This window comes from Pseudophryne corroboree, assembly GCF_028390025.1.
Source record: "Pseudophryne corroboree isolate aPseCor3 chromosome 3 unlocalized genomic scaffold, aPseCor3.hap2 SUPER_3_unloc_1, whole genome shotgun sequence".
Lineage (NCBI taxonomy): Eukaryota > Metazoa > Chordata > Amphibia > Anura > Myobatrachidae > Pseudophryne > Pseudophryne corroboree.
Genome location: NW_026967493.1, coordinates 6,749,353 through 6,768,454, shown reverse-complemented (window position 1 = coordinate 6,768,454; position 19,102 = coordinate 6,749,353). Strand labels below are relative to the sequence as shown.

At 48.5% G+C, this 19,102-nt stretch overlaps 1 protein-coding gene across 1 annotated transcript in view; it reads left to right on the top strand.

Moving 5' to 3' along the window:
• LOC134983099 (oocyte zinc finger protein XlCOF7.1-like) overlaps positions 1-19,102 on the top strand; it is a 205,837-nt gene that overhangs the window by 48,283 nt on the left and 138,452 nt on the right. The gene's annotated exons all lie outside the window — the stretch shown is intronic.

The following is a 19,102-nucleotide window of genomic DNA, read 5'->3' as shown; positions in this document are numbered from 1 at the left end:
CGCTACTAAATCACGATCCGTTTGCAGTCTAGGGAGACGAACTGCGACGCTGGCGTGGACATTGTTACGCACAGGGACCCCACTATATCTGCCTGGACATAGGAGTACAGGTCGGGTGTATTAACACCCAGTTTATTAAGACTCTGTAGTACCAGGCGGTGAGGACCAGCATAGGGGAGCCGGCGCTTGACCTGTAGCCACTCTCCCGGCCCGGGACGCTATCTCTGCGTGGATTTCCCGCCGTTTAGCTGCCTTTCACTCTCCCTCACTCCCTGACTGAGATGCTGGACGCCATCTTAGGTATAGGTGCGGCTGGTTTCAGGGACTGCAGGGCAAGGTCTTCCTTGTAAATCCGCCTGTAATCAGCGCTGTGACTTTACAAACACTTGAGTATTCTATATTAGTGATGAGCGGGTTCGGTTTTACTCGGTTTTACTCGGTTTTACTCGGTTCTCAAAACGGCATCTTATTGGCTCACGGATGTCACGTGTTTTGGATAGCCAATAAGATGCCGTTTTGAGAACCGAGTAAAACCGAGTAAAACCGAGTAAAACCGAACCTCGCTCATCACTATTCTATATGTCTCTATACAGACAACATTAGTTAAGAAAAAGTGTACCTGTTACAGTGTGTGTGTATATCTATCTATCTATCTATCTATCTATCTATCTATCTATCTATCTATCTATCTATCTATCGCGGTCCTAGACGGAGGTATATATCAGAATACTCGTACTGTGTGGGTGTGTGTATGTGTGTATATATATATATATATGTATATATATATATATATGTATATATATATATATATATATATATATATATATATATACATATACAGTTGTGCTCATAAGTTTACATACCCTAGCAGAATTTGTGATTTTCTGGCCATTTGTCAGAGAATATGAATGATAACTCACAAACTTTTCTTTCACTCATGGTTAGTGGTTGGGTGAAGCCATTTATTGTCAAACAACTGTGTTTACTCTTTTTATATCATAATGACAACAGAAACTTCCCAAATGACCCTGATCAAAAGTTTACATACCCCAGTTCTTAATACCGTGTATTGCCCCCTTTAACATCAATGACAGCTTGAAGTCTTTTGTGGTAGTTGTGGATGAGGTATTTTATTTTCTCAGATGGTAAACCTGCCCATTCTTCTTGGCAAAAAGCCTCCAGTTCCTGTAAGTTCTTGTGCTGTCTTGCATGAACTGCACGTTTGAGATCTCCCCAGAGTGGCTCATTGATATTGAGGTCAGGAGACTGAGATGGCCACTCCAGAACCTTCACTTTATTCTGCTGTAGCCAATGTCAGGTCGACTTGACCTTGTGTTTTGGATCATTGTCATGTTGGAACGTCCAAGTACGTCCTATGCGCAGCTTCCGGGCTGATGAGTGCAAATTTTCCTCCAGTATTTTCTGATAACATGCTGTATTCATCTTGCCATCAATTTTGACCAAGTTTCCAGTGCCTTTGTAGCTCACACATCCCCCAAACATCAGCGATTCACCTCCATGTTTAACAGTGGGAATGGTGTACCTTTCATCATAGGCCTTGTGGACTCCTCTCCAAATGTAACGTTTATGGTTGGGGCCAAAAAGTTCAATTTTGGTCTCATCACTCCAAATGACTTTGTTCCAGAAGTTTTGAGGCTTGTCTCTGTGCTGTTTGGAGTATTGTAAGCGGGATGCTTTGTGGCATTTGTGTAGTAATGACTTTCTTCTGGCGACACGACCATGCAGCCCATTTCTCTAACGTCCTAAGTGGATGCTGGGGACTCCGTAAGGACCATGGGGAATAGCGGCTCTGCAGGAGACTGGGCACAACTAAGAAAGATTTAGGACTACCTGGTGTGCACTGGCTCCTCCCTCTATGCCCCTCCTCCAGACCTCAGTTAGGATTTTGTGCCCGGCCGAGCTGGATGCACACTAGGGGCTCTCCTGAGCTTCTAGAAAAGAAAGTATAAATTAGGTTTTTTATTTTCAGTGAGATCTGCTGGCAACAGACTCACTGCAACGAGGGACCGAGGGGAGAGAAGCGAACCTACCTGCTTGCAGCTAGCTTGGGCTTCTAGGCTACTGGACACCATTAGCTCCAGAGGGATCGAACACAGGCCCAGCCTCGGTCGTCCGGTCCCGGAGCCGCGACGCCGTCCCCCTTGCAGAGCCAGAAGCAAGAAGACGTTCCTGGAAATCGGCGGCAGAAGACTTCGGTCTTCATTAGGGTAGCGCACAGCACTGCAGCTGTGCGCCATTGCTCCCCATGCACACCACACACTCCGGTCACTGATGGGTGCAGGGCGCTGGGGGGGGGGGGCGCCCTGGGCTGCAATAAGAGTACCCTACTTGGCAAATTACCACATAATATAGTCATTAAGACTATATATGTGTAAAATCCCCTGCCATAACTTTCCATAAAAAAGCGGGAGAAGTCCGCCGAAAAAGGGGCGGAGCTATCTCCCTCAGCACACTGGCGCCATTTTCCCTCACAGCTCCGCTGGAAGGACGCTCCCCAGGCTCTCCCCTGCAGTTTCCAGACTCCATAGGGTAAAAAAGAGAGGGGGAGCACTAAATTTAGGCGCAATCTGTGTAATATTAGCAGCTATAGGGGAAAAATCACTGCATGTAGTGTGAATCCCTGCATTATATAGCGCTCTGGTGTGTGCTGGCATACTCTCTCTCTGTCTCCCCAAAGGACTTTGTGGGGTCCTGTCCTCAGTCAGAGCATTCCCTGTGTGTGTGCGGTGTGTCGGTACGGCTGTGTCGACATGTTTGATGAGGAGGCTTATGTGGAGGCGGAGCAGGTGCCGATAAATGTGATGTCACCCCCTGCGGGGTCGACACCTGAATGGATAGACATGTGGAAGGAATTACGTGACAGTGTCAACTCCTTACATAAAAGATTTGACGACATAGCAGATGTGGGACAGCCGGCTTCTCAGCTCGTGCCTGCCCAGGCGTCTCAAAAGCCATCAGGGGCTCTAAAACGCCCGCTACCTCAGATAGCAGACACAGATGTCGACACGGATACTGACTCCAGTGTCGACGATGATGAGACTAGTGTACATTCCAATAGAGCCACCCGTTACATGATTACGGCAATGAAAAATGTGTTGCACATTTCTGATATTACCCCAGGTACCACAAAAAAGGGTATTATGTTTGGGGAGAAAAAAACTACCAGTGGTTTTTCCCCCTTCTGATGAATTAAATGAAGTGTGTGAAGAAGCGTGGGCTTCCCTCGATAAGAAACTGGTAATTTCTAAAAAGTTACTAATGGCGTACCCTTTCCCGCCAGAGGATAGGTCACGTTGGGAGACATCCCCTAGGGTGAATAAAGCGCTCACACGCCTGTCAAAGAAGGTGGCACTACCGTCTCCGGACACGGCCGCCCTAAAGGAACCTGCTGATAGGAAGCAGGAGGCTATCCTGAAGTCTGTTTATACACACTCAGGTATTATACTGAGACCAGCTATTGCTTCAGCATGGATGTGCAGTGCTGCAGCTGCGTGGTCAGATTCCCTGTCAGAAAATATTGATACCTTAGACAGGGACACTATATGGCTAACCATAGAGCATATTAAAGACGCAGTTTTATACATGAGAGATGCACAGAGGGATATTTGCCGGCTGGCATCTAAAATAAGTGCAATGTCCATTTCTGCCAGGAGGGGTTTATGGACTCGGCAGTGGACAGGGGATGCAGATTCTAAAAGGCACATGGAAGTTTTGCCTTACAAGGGTGAGGAGTTGTTTGGGGACGGTCTCTCGGACCTCGTTTCCACAGCGACAGCTGGGAAGTCAGCATTTTTACCCCATGTTCCCTCACAGCCAAAGAAAGCACCGTATTATCAAGTACAGTCCTTTTGGCCCCAGAAAGGCAAGCGGGTTAAAGGCGCGTCCTTTCTGCCCAGAGGCAGAGGTAGAGGGAAAAAGCTGCAGCATACAGCCAGTTCCCAGGAACAAAAGCCCTCCCCCGCTTCCTCTAAGTCCACCGCATGACGCTGGGGCTCCACAGGCGGAGCCAGGTACGGTGGGGGCCCGTCTCAAGAACTTCAGCGACCAGTGGGCTCGCTCACGGGTGGATCCCTGGATTCTACAAGTAGTATCTCAGGGGTACAAGCTGGAATTCGAGACGTCTCCCCCTCGCCGTTTCCTCAAATCTGCCTTGCCAACAGCTCCCCCGGACAGGGAGGCAGTGCTGGAGGCAATTCACAAGCTGTATTCGCAGCAGGTGATAGTCAAGGTACCCCTCCTTCAACAAGGAAGGAGTTACTATTCCACAATGTTTGTGGTACCGAAACCGGACGGTTCGGTGAGACCCATTTTAAATTTGAAATCCTTGAACACTTATATAAAAAGGTTCAAGTTCAAGATGGAATCGCTCAGGGCGGTTATTTCAAGCCTGGAGGAAGGGGATTACATGGTATCACTGGACATCAAGGATGCTTACCTGCATGTCCCCATTTACCCTCCTCACCAGGAGTACCTCAGATTTGTGGTACAGGACTGTCATTACCAATTCCAGACGTTGCCGTTTGGTCTGTCCACGGCACCGAGGGTATTTACCAAGGTAATGGCCGAAATGATGATACTCCTTCGGAAAAAGGGAGTTATAGTTATCCCGTACTTGGACGATCTCCTTATAAAGGCGAGGTCCAGGGAACAGTTGTTGATCGGAGTAGCACTAGCTCGGGGAGTGCTACAGCAGCACGGCTGGATCCTGAATATTCCAAAGTCGCAGCTGGTTCCTACAACGCGTCTACTGTTCCTGGGAATGGTTCTGGACACAGAACAGAAAAAGGTATTTCTCCCGGAGGAGAAGGCCAAGGAGTTGTCATCTCTAGTCAAAGACCTCCTAAAACCAAAACAGGTGTCGGTGCACCACTGCCCGCGAGTCATGGGAAAGATGGTAGCTTCTTACGAAGCAATTCCATTCGGAAGGTTCCATGCAAGGATCTTTCAGTGGGATCTGTTGGACAAGTGGTCCGGATCGCATCTTCAGATGCATCGGCTGATAACCCTGTCTGCAAGGACCAGGGTGTCTCTACTGTGGTGGCTGCAGAGTGCTCATCTTCTGGAGGGCCGCAGATTCGGCATACAGGACTGGGTCCTGGTGACCACGGATGCCAGCCTTCGAGGCTGGGGGGCAGTCACACAGCGAAGAAACTTCCAAGGACTCTGGTCAAGCCAGGAGATTTCCCTACACATAAATATTCTGGAACTAAGGGCCATTTACAATGCCCTAAGTCAGGCAAGACCCCTGCTTCAAAACCAGCCGGTACTGATCCAGTCAGACAACATCACGGCGGTCGCCCATGTAAACCGACACGGCGGCACAAGAAGCAGGATGGCGATGGCAGAAGCCACAAGGATTCTCCGATGGGCGGAAAATCACGTGTTAGCACTGTCAGCAGTGTTCATTCCGGGAGTGGACAACTGGGAAGCAGACTTCCTCAGCAGGCACGACCTCCACCCGGGAGAGTGGGGACTTCATCCAGAAGTCTTCCAGCTGATTGCAAACCGTTGGGAAAGGCCACAGGTGGACATGATGGCGTCCCGCCTCAACCAAAAGCTAGAAAAATATTGCGCCAGGTCAAGGGACCCTCAGGCGATAGCTGTGGACGCTCTAGTGACACCGTGGGTGTACCAGTCGGTTTATGTGTTCCCACCTCTTCCTCTCATACCCAAGGTACTGAGGATAATAAAAAGGAGAAGAGTAAGAACTATACTCATTGTTCCGGATTGGCCAAGAAGAGCTTGGTACCCAGAACTTCAAGAAATGATCTCAGAGGACCCATGGCCTCTGCCGCTCAGACAGGACCTGCTGCAGCAGGGGCCCTGTCTGTTCCAAGACTTACCGCGGCTGCGTTTGACGGCATGGCGGTTGAACACCGGATCCTAAAGGAAAAGGGCATTCCGGAGGAAGTCATTCCTACGCTGATCAAAGCCAGGAAGGATGTGACCGCAAAACATTATCACCGCATATGGCGAAAATATGTTGCTTGGTGTGAGGCCAGGAAGGCCCCAACGGAGGAATTTCAGCTGGGTCGATTCCTGCACTTCCTACAGTCAGGGGTGACTATGGGCCTCAAATTGGGTTCCATTAAGGTCCAGGTTTCGGCTCTGTCGATTTTCTTCCAAAAAGAACTTGCTTCACTGCCTGAAGTTCAGACTTTTGTTAAAGGAGTGCTACATATTCAGCCTCCTTTTGTGCCTCCTGTGGCACCTTGGGATCTCAACGTGGTGTTGGATTTCCTAAAGTCGCATTGGTTTGAGCCACTTAAAACCGTGGAGCTAAAGTATCTCACGTGGAAAGTGGTCATGCTGTTGGCCTTGGCTTCGGCCAGGCGTGTGTCAGAATTGGCGGCTTTGTCATGTAAAAGCCCTTATCTGATTTTCCATATGGATAGGGCGGAATTGAGGACTCGTTCCCAATTCCTGCCTAAGGTGGTGTCAGCTTTTCATTTGAACCAACCTATTGTGGTCCCTACGGCTACTAAGGACTTGGAGGATTCCAAGTTGCTGGACGTAGTCAGGGCCCTAAAAATTTATGTTTCCAGGACAGCTAGTGTCAGAAAAACTGACTCGCTATTTATCCTGTATGCACCCAATAAGCTGGGTGCTCCTGCTTCAAAGCAGACTATTGCTCGCTGGATCTGTAGCACGATTCAGCTTGCACACTCTGCGGCTGGACTGCCGCATCCTAGATCAGTAAAAGCCCATTCCACGAGGAAGGTGGGCTCTTCTTGGGCGGCTGCCCGAGGGGTTTTGGCTGTACAACTTTGCCGAGCAGCTACTTGGTCGGGGTCAAACACATTTGCAAAATTCTACAAGTTTGATACCCTGGCAGAGGAGGACCTAGAGTTCGCTCATTCGGTGCTGCAGAGTCATCCGCACTCTCCCGCCCGTTTGGGAGCTTTGGTATAATCCCCATGGTCCTTACGGAGTCCCCAGCATCCACTTAGGACGTTAGAGAAAATAAGATTTTACTCACCGGTAAATCTATTTCTCGTAGTCCGTAGTGGATGCTGGGCGCCCATCCCAAGTGTGGATTGTCTGCAATACTTGTATATAGTTATTGTTTAACTAAAGGGTTATTGTTGAGAGCCATCTGTTGAGAGGCTCAGTTATTTTTCATACTGTTAACTGGGTATAGTATCACGAGTTATACGGTGTGATTGGTGTGGCTGGTATGAGTCTTACCCGGGATTCCAAAATCCTTTCCTTATTGTGTCAGCTCTTCCGGGCACAGTATCCTAACTGAGGTCTGGAGGAGGGGCATAGAGGGAGGAGCCAGTGCACACCAGGTAGTCCTAAATCTTTCTTAGTTGTGCCCAGTTTCCTGCGGAGCCGCTATTCCCCATGGTCCTTACGGAGTCCCCAGCATCCACTACGGACTACGAGAAATAGATTTACCGGTGAGTAAAATCTTATTTTTTCTTCAAATGCCTCCTTATTGTGCATCTTGAAACAACCACACCACTTTTTTTCAGAGAGTCCTGTATTTCAGCTGAAGTTATTTGTGGATTTTTCTTTGCACCCCGAACAATTTTCATGGCAGTTGTGGCTGAAATTTTTGTTGGTCGACCTGACCTTGATTTGGTTTCCACAGAATCCCTCATTTTCCACTTCTTAATTAGAGTTTGAACACTGCTGATTGGCATTCTCAATTGCTTGGATATTTTTTTATATCCCTTTCCTGTTTTATACAGTTCAATTACCTTTTCCCGCAGATCCTTTGACAATTCTTTTGCTTTCCCCATGACTCAGAATCCAGACATGTCAGTGCAGCACTGGATGAAAGATGCAAGGGTCTTTCAGGAGTCCAGAAACTCACTGACCTTTTATACACACACACTGATTACAAGCAAACAGATCACAGGTGAGGATGGTTACCTTTAGTAGCCATTCAAACCCGTATGTGTCAACTTGTGTGTATGTTATCAGGCCAAAATCTCCAGGGTATGTAAACTTTTGATCAGGGTCATTTGGGTAGTTTCTGTTGTCATTATGATTTAAAAAGAGTGAACACAGTTGTTTGACAATAAATGGCTTCACCCAACCACTAACCATGAGTGAAAGAAAAGTTTGTGAGTTATCATTCATATTCTCTGACAAATGGCCAGAAAATCACAAATTCTGCTAGGGTATGTAAACTTATGAGCACAACTGTATACACACACACACACACACACACACACACACACACACACACACACACACACACACACACACAAGCTTACTGCAGTTTTATTATCATGTAATAATGATCTGCATTGCCAATGTGACTGTGTGTGCCTGTATCTGCTGTGAGGTTTCACTTTCAGTGTATCTCAGAGCTCTATCACTATATTCTGTACCCTAAGGACTAGGTACGTCGGGGTCTGTTATATAGTGCGTCACAGTATTTACCTATTACGTGTATTTTACTGTGTACTCAGTCACATAATGCCGGATTTATTCCCAGGTGTTGTGCGCTGGGGACTCAATCACATACTATCGGATTTATTCGCAGGTATCATACTCTGTCTGGCTTTATCATTCTAAATCGCTTTGTGTTGCATTTGTGTGCAGTGTCTAACAGAAACGGCGGGAAGTCTGGACGCTCCTGCATCATGCAGAGCTTGCGCCAAGACTTTGCTAGAGGGGGAAGCTGTGTGACAGTCTGTGTACTATGTACCATACACCTCTTAGTCGGTCCGCGGCTCCTGTAACCAATCAAGAGCCAACCCGGGGCGCGTTCTCAAACCCACTGGGTACTACGCCTATGGGACTACTGGTACCATTACAATAGTCCCTATTCTCAATCTGCTTTGGGCGGACAACCAGTCTAACCAGTTGATTCTTTCTTTGGTTAGACAAAAATCTACCCCAGGTCAATCCCGTGTCTCTGGGTTCTCTACGCGGGCTGTTTCTTCCTCACAATCCACAAATCTCTCAGATGTTTCATCTGAAGAGGAGGGAGAACATACTATCCTGTCAGAAACTGAGTCAAGCGTTTCTGACAAGGATTCTGCTTTGCAAGTTGACCTCCCTGCGCTAGTGGTTGCTACTAAGCAAATCCTAGACATCACTGATGATGATGATCCCGCTAATGTCACCATGACAACTGATGTGTTTAACTGGCAGAAGGTAAATATAAATCTTTTAACCCATTCTATTTGGTAAACATCGGGCAGGAACCCTGGTCTAATCCAGGAAAGAAATCCCCTCTCCCCAAACGGGCTTTAGCTCGCTATCCTCTCCCAGCAGAGTTATGTAACAGAAAAATTCACCGCCGGTGGATTCTCATGTCATACGCCTAGTGGCGTCATCCACTCTGCCTGTCACCACTGTCACTTCACTGAAGAACCAACAGATTAGTGTGGAGGGATGCCTGAAATCTATTTACTCCCTGACAGGTGCTGTACATAGACCCACTATTGCTGCCTCCTGGGCTACTAAAGGTACGGAAGTAGGGATTCAGGCATTAGAGAATGAGCTGCGCAAGGATATGTCTGACAATGCCAGACAATACCTGTCTCACATCACCACTGCCTCTTATAATCGAGAGGTGTCCTCTGAGGCGGGTGTGCTGGCAGCCAAGGCATCAACTACTTCTGTCCTGGCTCGCCGCATCATGTGGTTGAGGTCATGGAAGGTGGACCTAGACTCTAAAAAGACCTTGGAGGTACTCCCTTTTAGGGAGACATCTTGTTTGGCACAGACCTAAATAAAATTGTGTCTGAAATGGCGGCTGCTAAGACTGCCTTCCTCCCAAATACTAATCCTTCTGCACAGAAGGCAAAAAGGTACCACTTTTCATTCCTTTCAGCCTCACGGGAAAGCAAAAGGTCAGGCATACCCGAAACAGTCTCGTGCTACCAAAACAACAAAGCTCAGGGCAAAGCAGTCCTGGACTGCCCGTCAGCTGTCTTCTGAAGAAGACAAGCCCGCTGCATGACGGGGCGGGCCTTCCCCTGGGGGACCCCAGGGTGGGAGGCTGACTTCTGTAGTTCAACCAGGTCTGGTTAAAGACCACTTCCGACGCATGGGTGCGGGAAGTTGACTCTCAAGGGTACAGTCTCCTTCAAGAGACGTCCCCCTCGACAGTTTTGCATCAAGGTTATCCCAGTCGGAGTCACTAAAGGCGCAAGCTCTACAAATGGTTGTGAGTTACCTCCTGGATAAAGGAGTGGTGGTGCCTGTACCTTTTTAACAGGGAGGCAAAGGATACTACTCAACCCTGTTTCTAGTACCGAAACCCAATGGGTATTTCCAGCCTATACTCAACCTCAAATCATTTAACAAGTTTGTGACTGTGTCCACGTTTTGTATGAAAACGCTGCGCTCAATTATACTGGCCATGAAACCCGGAGACTAAATGGTATCCCTGGATATACAGGATGCATACCTGCATATACCTATTGCCGTGTCGCATCAGCAATATCGGCGGTTTGCTATTGGCAACATCCACTATCGGTTCCAGACTCTGCCATTTGGACTGGCTACAGCCCCTCGGATCTTTATCAAGGTTATAGCCGGCTTATCTCCAACGCCAGGGAATCAGGATTCTGCCGTATATGGATGACTTGCTGATCCTGGCAAACTCCCACGATGTCCTTCTCAGTCCTCTAGAACTGACAGTAAGCTTCCTACTAGCCCACGGGTGGCTCATCACTTGGAAGAAGTCCTCTCTGGTCCCAGCTCAGAGCATGGTGCACCTGGACACTCCTGGATACACACAGTCAACATCTGTTCCTGTCTCCAGAGAAGGTCCTGAAGCTTCAGGATAAGATGCTTCCTTTGTCGTCCCAGATTACCAATACGCTCGGCAATGCAAGTTCTTGGCCTGATGGTGTTGGTGTTCGACATGGTAGAGTACGCTCAATTTCATTCCCACCCTCTGCAGAGGTTAATCCTTTCCAAATGGGATGGCCTACCTCATTGGATCAGGTCTCATATGATCACTTTGACTCCAGAGGTTGTCGGTCGCTGGCTTGGTGGCTTCAGGACCAACAATTAAGCAGGGGCCATCCCTTCTAGATCACCGACTGGGTTATGCTGACAACGGACGTCAGTCTGTGGTGATGGAGAGCGGTGTTGGAGCAACACTCTTTTCAGGATCGGTGACCAAGGAGGAATCACTCCTCTCATAAACATTTTGAGTTGGGGGCAGTGTTCAATGCGTTGTCTCTTGCCCTGCCCCTAGTACATAACAGGCCTGTTCAAGTACGGTCAGATAACGCCACTAAGGTGGCATACATCAACCATCCAGGCAGCACTCTGAGCCGCATGGCAATGTTGAAAGTGTAAAAAATCCTTCAATGGGCAGAACGCCATCTGACAGCGATATCGGAAGTGTTCATTCTGGGTGTCCTTAACTGGGAAGTGGACTTCCTCAATCGACAGGAGGTGCACGCCGGAGAGTGGAGTCTTCATCCCGAAAATGGACAGAAAGATGAAAAAGCGCTGGTAATTTGGCAAAAGCTAAATATGTTTTAATTTAACATTTATAAACCTATAGATTATCCTTTATCCTGATCTAAGGAAGCCGCTGACAATAAGAGGGCGGGGAAACGCGTCATCAGATACGGAGCCGGCAGTTACACAGTGCAGCAGCGTCCGGCACACACGGAAGCCAGCACATTTCCAGTGCCAGTAGTACACGCTACACAGCGTTAGCGCCACTCCATTGCAGCCAGCAGGAACTTGTGCCCAGGGGAGTGCTCTTATCAGTGGTTTACAGACAGCAGCTAGGAGTCACGCATCACCTCTGGATATGGCCACTATCAACGGTTAATAAGCATCAGTGGCCAGGAGGACAGCGGTAACAATCAATTTACAAACTTTCTGTCTGCATGCTGTCTTTTTTACAATAAGGCTCTCAGCCCTACAATAGCAATTATGGAATGACTCTCTCTCTGCATGCAGTCTATTTATGATAAGGCTTTGAGCTTTTCCTTGCTGTTAATGAAATAATTACGGTCCAATGGACTCTCTCTCCACACAGTAACAATCAATCTCATTTGCTTTGAGCATTGTGGTGAACAAAATTAACATTTTTCTTTGACGTCCTAGTGGATGCTGGGTACTTCGTAAGGAACATGGGGTATAGACGGGCTCCGCAGGAGACTGGGCACTCTTAAAAGAAAGATTAGGTACTATATCTGGTGTGCACTGGCTCCTCCCTCTATGCCCCTCCTCCAGACCTCAGTTAGTATCTGTGCCCGGCCAGAGCTGGATGCACCCTAGGGGCTCTCCTGAGCTTCCTAGAAAAGAAAGTATTTGTTAGGTTTTTTTTTTTCAGTGAGATCTGCTGGCAACAGACTCACTGCTTCGTGGGACTGAGGGGAGAGAAGCGAACCTACCTGCTTGCAGCTAGCTTGGGCTTCTAAGGCTACTGGACACCATTAGCTCCAGAGGGATCGAACACAGGCCCAGCCTCGGTCGTCCGGTCCCGGAGCCGCGCCGCCGCCCCCCTCGCAGAGCCAGAAGAATGAAGAGAAGTGGAAAATCGGCGGCTGAAGACTCCGGTCTTCATTAAGGTAGCGCACAGCACTGCAGCTGTGCGCCACACTCCGGTCACTGATGGGTGCAGGGCGCTGGGAGGGGCGCCCTGGGCAGCAATTAGAGTACCTTACATGGCTAAATAGCACATAATACAGCTATTAAACTGTATATGTGCATAATCCCCTGCCATAAAGCATATAAAAAAGCGGGAGAAGTCCGCCGAGAAAGGGGTGGGGCTATCTTCCTCAGCACACCAGTGCCATTTTCTCTTCACAGCTCCGCTGGAAGGACGCTCCCCAGGCTCTCCCCTGCAGTTCCAGACTTCTAGGGTAAAAAAGAGAGGGGGGGGCACATAAATTTAGGCGCATAACTGTGTATATAAGCGGCTATAGGGGAAAAATCACTCTGTATAGTGTGCATCCCTGCATTATATAGCGCTGTGGTGTGTGCTGGCATACTCTCTCTCTGTCTCCCCAAAGGACTTGGTGGGGTCCTGTCCTCAGTCAGAGCATTCCCTGTGTGTGTGCGGTGTGTCGGTACGGCTGTGTCGATATGTTTGATGAGGAAACTTATGTGGAGGCGGAGCAGGTGCCGATAAGTGTGATGTCACCCCCTGCGGGGCCGACACCAGAGTGGGTGGATATGTGGAAGGTATTAACCGACAGTGTCAACTCCTTACATAAAAGGTTCGATGACATAACAGCTGTGGGACAGCCGGCTTCTCACCGTATTATCAGGTACAGTCCTTTCGGCCCCAGAAAGGCAAGCGGGTCAGAGGCGCTTCCTTTCTGCCCAGAGGCAAGGGAAGAGGGAAAAAGCTGCACCAGACAGCCAGTTCCCAGGAACAAAAATCCTCCCCCGCTTCCTCTAAGTCCACCGCATGACGCTGGGGCTCCACAGACGGAGCCAGGTGCGGTGGGGGCGCGTCTCCGGAACTTCAGCGACCAGTGGGTTCGCTCACAGGTGGATCTCTGGGTTCTGCAAGTGGTATCTCAGGGATACAAGCTGGAGTTCGAGGCCACTCCCCCTCGCCGTTACCTCAAATCAGCCTTGCCAGCTGCTCCCAAAGAAAGGGAGGTAGTACTGGCAGCCATTCACAAGCTGTACCTCCAGCAGGTGATAATCAAGGTACCCCCCCTTCAACAGGGGGTTACTATTCCACAATGTTTGTGGTACCGAAACCGGACGGTTCGGTGAGACCCATCCTAAATTTAAAATCCTTGAACACTTTTATATAAGGAAGTTCAAGTTCAAGATGAAATCGCTCAGGGCGGTTATTGCAAGCCTGGAAGAGGGGGATTTTATGGTGTAATTGGACATCAAGGATGCATACCTCCATGTCCCCATTTACCCACCTCACCAGGAGTACCTCAGGTTTGTGGTACAGGACTGTCATTACCAATTCCAGACGTTGCCGTTTGGTCTATCCACGGCACCGAGGGTATTTACCAAGGTAATGGCCGAAATGATGATACTCCTCAGAAAGAAGGGAGTTATAATTATCCCGTACTTGGACGATCTCCTGATAAAGGCGAGGTCCAAAGAGCAGTTGCTAGTCAGCTTAGCACTATCTCAGGAAGTGCTGCATCAGCACGGCTGGATTCTGAATATCCCAAAGTCACAGCTGATTCCTGCGACGCGTCTGCTGTTCCTGGGCATGATTCTAGACACAGAACAGAAGAAGGTGTTTCTCCCGGAGGAGAAGGCCCAGGAATTATCATCTCTGGTCAGGGACCTCCTGAAACCAAAACAGGTGTCGGTGCATCACTGCACGCGAATCCTGGGAAAGATGGTAGCTTCTTACGAAGCAATTCCCTTCGGCAGGTTCCATGCAAGGATCTTCCAGTAGGATCTGTTGGACAAGTGGTCCGGATCGCAGCTTCAGATGCATCGGTTGATCACCCTGTCCCCGATGGCCAGGGTGTCTCTGCTGTGGTGGCTGCAGAGTGCTCATCTGCTCGAAGGCCGCAGATTCGGCATACAGGACTGGGTCCTGGTGACCACGGTTGCAAGCCTCCGAGGTTGGGGGGCAGTCACCCAGGGAAGAAACTTCCAAGGACAATGGTCGAGTCAGGAAACTTCCCTACACATAAATATTCTGGAACTAAGGGCCATTTACAACGCCCTGAGTCAAGCAGAACCCCTGCTTCAAAACCAACCAGTTCTGATTCAGTCAGACAACATCACAGCGGTCGCCCATGTAAACCGCCAGGGCGGCACAAGAAGCAGGATGGCAATGGCAGAAGCCACAAGGATTCTTCGATGGGCGGAGAATCACGTACTAGCACTGTCAGCAGTGTTCATTCCGGGAGTGGACAACTGGGAAGCAGACTTCCTCAGCAGACACGACCTCCACCCGGGAGAGTAGGGACTTCATCCAGAAGTCTTCAAGCTGATTGTAAACCGTTGGGAACGGCCACAGGTGGACATGATGGCGTCCCGTCTCAACAAAAAGCTAAAAAGATATTGCGCCAGGTCAAGGGACCCTCAGGCGATAGCTGTGGACGCTCTAGTGACACCGTGGGTGTACCAGTCGGTGTATGTGTTCCCTCCTCTTCCTCTCATACCCAAGGTACTGAGGATAATAAGAAAAAGGGGAGTAAGAACTATACTCATTGTTCCGAATTGGCCAAGAAGAACTTGGTACCCAGAACTTCAGGAAATGATCTCAGAGGACCCATGGCCTCTGCCGCTCAGACAGGACCTGCTACAGCAGGGGCCCTGTCTGTTCCAAGACTTACCGCGGCTGCGTTTGACGGCATGGCGGTTGAACGCCGGATCCTAAAGGAAAAGGGCATTCCAGATGAAGTCATTCCTACGCTGATAAAAGCTAGGAAGGATGTGACAGCAAAACATTATCACCGCATATGGCGAAAATATGTTGCTTGGTGTGAGGCCAGGAAGGCCCCAACGGAGGAATTTCAGCTGGGTCGATTTCTGCACTTCCTACAGTCAGGAGTGACTATGGGCCTTAAATTGGGTTCCATAAAAGTCCAGATTTCGGCCCTGTCTATTTTCTTTCAAAAAGAACTTGCTTCACTGCCTGAAGTTCAGACGTTTGTTAAGGGAGTGCTCCATATTCAGCCCCCTTTTGTGCCTCCAGTGGCACCTTGGGATCTCAATGTTGTGTTGGATTTCCTAAAATCACATTGGTTTGAGCCACTTAAAACCGTGGAGCTAAAATATCTCACGTGGAAAGTGGTCATGCTATTGGCCTTGGCTTCGGCCAGGCGTGTGTCAGAATTGGCGGCTTTGTCGTGTAAAAGCCCATATCTGATTTTCCATATGGACAGGGCAGAATTGAGGACTCGTCCCCAATTTCTCCCAAAGGTGGTATCAGCTTTTCATTTGAACCAACCTATTGTGGTGCCTGCGGCTACTCGTGACTTGGAGGATTCCAAGTTGCTGGACGTGGTCCGGGCCCTAAAAATCTATGTTTCCAGGACAGCTGGAGTCAGAAAAACTGACTCGCTATTTATCCTGCATGCACCCAACAAGCTGGGTGCTCCTGCTTCAAAGCAGACTATTGCTCGCTGGATCTGTAGCACGATTCAACTTGCACATTCTGCGGCTGGACTGCCGCATCCTAGATCAGTAAAAGCCCATTCCACGAGGAAGGTGGGCTCTTCTTGGGCGGCTGCCCGAGGGGTCTCGGCTTTACAACTTTGCCGAGCTGCTACTTGGTCGGGTTCAAACACGTTTGCAAAATTCTACAAGTTTGATACCCTGGCTGAGGAGGACCTTGAGTTTGCTCATTCGCTGCTGCAGAGTCATCCGCACTCTCCCGCCTGTTTGGGAGCTTTGGTATAATCCCCATGGTCCTTACGGAGTACCCAGCATCCACTAGGACGTCAGAGAATATAAGAATTTACTCACCGGTAATTCTATTTCTCGAAGTCCGTAGTGGATGCTGGGAGCCCGTCCCAAGTGCGGACTCTCTGCAATACGTGTATATAGTTATTGCTTAACTAAAGGGTTTTGTTATGAGCCATCTGTTAATGAGGCTCATTTGTTGTTCATACTGTTAACTGGGTATAGTTATCACAAGTTGTACGGTGTGATTGGTGTGGCTGGTATGAGTCTTACCCTGGATTCCAAATCCTTTCCTAGTAATGTCAGCTCTTACGGGCACAGTTTCCCTAACTGAGGTCTGGAGGAGGGGCATAGAGGGAGGAGCCAGTGCACACCAGATATAGTACCTAATCTTTCTTTTAAGAGTGCCCAGTCTCCTGCGGAGCCCGTCTATACCCCATGGTCCTTACGGAGTACCCAGCATCCACTACGGACTACGAGAAATAGAATTACCGGTGAGTAAATTCTTATTATAATTACCATCGAACAGCCATCGCCTTTTCAATGTGGACGATAAATATTCTATCAAGTATTTCTATTTGCTGGTTGCTCTCTATTGGAAACGGTGTATAAAGTTATTATACAGGTTCAACGGATCATAATTGCTGTTATAAATTTGCATATACATTTTTTTATTACTGTTTTTTTAACTCAGTAGTGGGAAGGCTAATTATGTGTAATCTGTAAGTTATAATTTTTTGTATTGCCGGCTGATATATGTTCAGCTCTTGATATATAGGTGGTCATTCCGAGTTCTTCGCTCGCTGCTATTTTTTGCAGAATTGCGAATAGGCTAAAATCCGGCAGTTCTGCGCATGCGTATGCACCGCAGGGCACACGCGCTAAGCAATTTTACACAAAACTATGCTATTTTACTCACGGGCGAACTAAGCTTTTCAGTCGCTCTGTTGATCGGAGACTGATTGTCAGGAAGTGGGTGTTTCTGGGTGGTAACTGAGCGTTTTCCGGGAGTGTGCTAAAAAACGCAGGCGTGCCAGCAGAAAAAGCGGGAGTGGCTGGAGAAACGGGGGAGTGGCTGGCCGGACGCTGGGCGTGTTTGTGACGTCAAACCAGGAACTAAACGGACTGAGGTGATCGCAATCTAGGAGTAGGTCTGGAGCTACTCTGAAACTGCATGGAAATACTTAATAGCAGAATTGCTAATCTTTCGTTAGCAATTCTGCTATGCTAAGATACACTCCCAGAGGGCGGCGGCTTTGCGTTTGCATTGCTGCTAAAAGTAGCTAGCGAGCGAACAACTCGGTATGACCACCGTAATCTATATGTTTATAAAATTAAATTAAAGCTAAATATGTCTTAGCCAATTACCAGAGCTTTTTCATCTTTCTGTACATTTTCCTTGTTGTATATGGGTTGAGTATACCCATGGAATAAGCTGCAGGTATCTGGCTTGTTAATAGGCGCCAGATCATATTGCTTTCTGTTTTTTCTTCATCCCGAAATCTTTCAACTCCTAGTGGACATATGTGGCCTACCAGATGTAGACCTGATGGCATCTCAACACAATCACAAAGTTCCGGTCTTCGGATCAAGGACCAGTGATCCTCAAACAGAGTTCGTGGACGCACTAGACACTCCATGTAACTTTCGGCTACCTTACGTGTTCCCTCCAGTGTCACTCCTGCCCAGGGTACTGCGGAATTTCAAGCAAGAAGAAGGAATACTACTTCTATTCGCTCCAGCATGGCCCAGACAGCATTGGTTCTCAGACCTGCAGGGTCTATTGACAGTGTCTTCTTTTACTTCCTCAACGACCAGACCTCCTTGTACAGGGCCCTTGTCTCTATCCAGACCTGGCCAGGCTGGCTTTGACGTTGTGGCTTTTGAAGCTTCACTCCTAAGGGCAAAAGGATTTCTGAGGCGGTCATCCAAACTATGTTGAAAGCCCGTAAACCGTCATCTGCCCTGATCTATTACGGAGTCTGGAGTTCTTTCCTCACCTGGTGTGCTGATAAGAACTATGATGTTCACAGATTCAAAACATCCAGAATCCTGGCTTTCCTGTAACAAGGCCTGGACTTAGGCCTTCATCTGGCCTCCCTCAAGGTTCACATATCTGCCTTGTCAGTGTGGTTCAGAGGAAAATTGCGTCTGTACCAGACGTTCATACACTTACTCAGGACATATTGCGGATTCAGCCTCCCTATGTCCCTCATGTGGCTCCATGGGATTTGTCTGTTGTCCCGAATGCCCTACAAGAGTCTCAATGTGAACCTCTTGAGTCAGTGGACCTTAAATGGCTTTTGGCTAAGGTCCTGTTCTTACTTGCTATTGCCTATGCCAAAAGGGTTTTGGATTTAGGCGCTTCATCCTGTCGTCCACCCTTTCTGATCTTTCATAGGGACTGAGCAGTTCTTCGAACTCGCCCCGGTTATTTACCTAAGGTGGTACATCTTTTCACCTTAGCCAAGAGATTGTCATTCCGGCCTTCATGTCTTCTGAAATGTCCTCCAAAGAGCGGTCTTTGGATGTGGTAAGGGCTCTCCATACATTATTATATGTATATAAAATTATGGAGAGGACTGCCTCTTTTAGGAGGTCAGATACCCTTTTTGTACTGTTTGGTTTCCACAAATGTGGCTGGCCTGCGAGTAAGCAAACCTTGGCCAGATGGGTTAGAATGGTGATTGCATAAGCCTATGCGCAGGCTGAACTTCCAGCTCCTGCTGCTATTAAAGCCCATTCTACTCTGTCTGTTTGACCTTTTTAGGAGGATCGCCGTGGCGCATCT